This window comes from Petaurus breviceps, unplaced genomic scaffold (assembly GCF_028583685.1).
Source record: "Petaurus breviceps papuanus isolate PSGF00001 unplaced genomic scaffold, PetGlider_PUasm1.0 98, whole genome shotgun sequence".
Taxonomy (NCBI): Eukaryota; Metazoa; Chordata; class Mammalia; order Diprotodontia; family Petauridae; genus Petaurus; species Petaurus breviceps.
Window position 1 is genome coordinate 40,479,121 of NW_027187460.1, and position 2,641 is coordinate 40,481,761.

The 2,641-nt window shown below is 36.0% G+C and overlaps 1 pseudogene; it reads right to left on the minus strand.

Moving 5' to 3' along the window:
• Positions 1–657: 657 nt before the first annotated feature.
• On the minus strand, positions 658–1,831 carry LOC138156057 (ubiquitin carboxyl-terminal hydrolase 12 pseudogene; annotated as a pseudogene).
• Positions 1,832–2,641: the final 810 nt, after the last annotated feature.

Below are 2,641 nucleotides of genomic sequence, written 5' to 3' on the forward strand. Positions count from 1 at the left end.
CAAATGAATAAGAATAAACTATAATTACAAAGCCAGTCTTTCCACTTGGGGAAGCAAAAGCCATCTTTGTCCAATTGTTCCCTATATATATATACATGTACTGTATATAAGTTTCTTCAGAGAAGCAAAACACACTTGCCTCCCTCACAATGGTGTTTGTCATGTTAGGCTAGTATGTCAGGAAGGCAACTACAAGTGTTGGGCCCCAAAATAGTTCGGACTTACTCATGAAAAACCACAGGATGTGCTCTCCACACTGAACATAAGCTAATTAAGCAGTATATTCCGTATCTTCTTTTTACATAATCAATACAATCTACGATAGGTTCCTGTTCTTTCTAATGTACTCCAAAGGCTTTCAAATTTATGGGTGCAAATAACAAAGAAAAATGTATGTCAATTACTGGAAGGCTACTCTGATAAGAGGAACTAGTATCTTTGAATTCAAATGGGTGGAACTGTACAGACAAAATGATACGTGAGCAAATAAATCAGCTACCATGATATGAAGGGCTTGTTAATCCATAGTCTTTGCTTGTTGTGTGTAAAGTGCACCCCCCCCCCCCCCCCCCCCCCCCTGAATTTCACTTTTTTTTAAAAAAAAAAAAGCTTTATCCTTTCCAAAATAACCAAAGAAATTAGGCAGAAGGTATCTCTTCACCACAGTGCCCATTCAGTTCTGAGACTGTCTGATGTCAACTGGTAGAATTTTTCAGTAGCTTGTACATCTATTTTCTCTACGATATTATCATCAAATAGCCAAAAATTCTAACTATTACAATGCAGTGACCTCGATTAGGACCACATCCACAGTGAATCACAACAGTGACAAGGTCATATATTCTGTCAGGATTGCTGACATTTCCTGAAGTGTTAAACAGTCTAAGTTCTAAAAGATAAGAAAATAAGATAAGAAAATTTTGTATATCAGTGAAGCTGATTCCATATAGTTAAATCTCAAGTGCAGAACCAAAATAATGGGCAGTTTTCTTTTTTGTTTGTTTGTTTTAATTTTTATCCTTTTGTGTGCTTCCTGTTTGCTGAGACATTCTTTGCAGTAACATTTGTATTCACTCCATAATTTCCATATTGCTAAAACCTTAAGCAGTGAGTAATTGATGTGTTTTGCACCACATCAACAGAAACATCTAAAAAATCTTCATCTTTGCTACTTGCAGTTTCATAAGATATCTGGTTTCATCAGTTAATGTTCTCTGAAAGATCACATGAACCCAAATTAGATCTTGTTTGCTGTTGTTATTTTTCCTATCAACATTGCCATTAGGTACATGGCCATTTTGCTTTTCCCGTTTGTTCTTTTCTTGTAAAATATTAACAATTCTGTGTAGTTAGGTCATTCAAAAACTCATGTGTATCTTGCACATGAGTTCATTTTTCCCCCATTTTCTTTTTCTTTTGTAACTTTGTTATGAATTTTTTAGGAGGTATCAATCCAACTTTTTCTTCTGAGTGGCTATACCAGGGGTGGGGAGCCTGCATCCTTGAGGCCACATGTGGCCCTCTAGGCCCTCAAGTGCATCCCTTTCACCGAATCTAAACTTCACAGAACAAATCCCCTTTATAAAAGGATTTGTTCTGTAAAAATTGAACTCAGTCAAGAGGCTGCACTTGAGGACCTAGAAGGCCACATGTAGCCTCGAGGACATAGGTTCCCCACCCCTGGGCACCCCTGTGAAAGAGGTCTGCTAAACACTTAATAAGATTCTTTCTTCCTCGATTGACTCTTATAAGACAGAACTTTTTCCTGAAATGGACAGCACAAATAAAGCGCTTGAAAAACTGAATTGAAGTAGCAGGTGTTTCCAAACATGATACAGATGGAAACAAATTAGAAGACTGTCATAAGATTTCCATCTGCCCAGTGCCATGTTCCACCCAATCACTGCAGCAGGGGGCTACTGTTTTCTGAGCACCAGTATCATTATGCTTGACTATAAAAGAAATATAATTTTTTTAATCTATCAAATTAGTAATGGGAAAGTCAAAGTTTATTTTAATTATTATTGTAATTCATGCATATGTATTACTATCCCACTTAGGTTTTCAACAGCTAAATTAAATACAGAAGTTAATAGTTACTGTTCTTTTGCTTGAACCACATCACCTGTATGTCCCATTTGCATTGAGACTTTATATGAAATCATATAAATATTACATTTAAAGTTCAATCAAGCACCTGATACATTACCTTGAAAGAAAGAAAAAGGAAAATAAACAATTAAAATGAAAAATTGTACAATATTTTTTTTTTTACTTCAGTGGAAAAGGCACTAGACTTGGAGTCAGGAGGATTTGGGTTCAGATACCGATTCTGACACCTCCTTAGCTATGTGATCCTGGGCCAAGTCAATTACTTCTCTATACCTCAGTTATTCATCTCAACAATGAAGTGGTTAGACTTAGTAGTCTCAAAGATCCCTTCAGAATCTAAATCAATTATCCCAAAACTCCTTTTGAAAAAAAAAATGCCATTATGAGGTCCCTAATTGTCACTTTTTGGTACATTAGGTAGTACAATGTTCTATATAACTAACATCCACCCAGATTTGAGTGAAAGACAATCATTTAATTATAACTAAAAACAACAAAGGAGGCAGTCAGGTGGCACAGTGAACGGAGC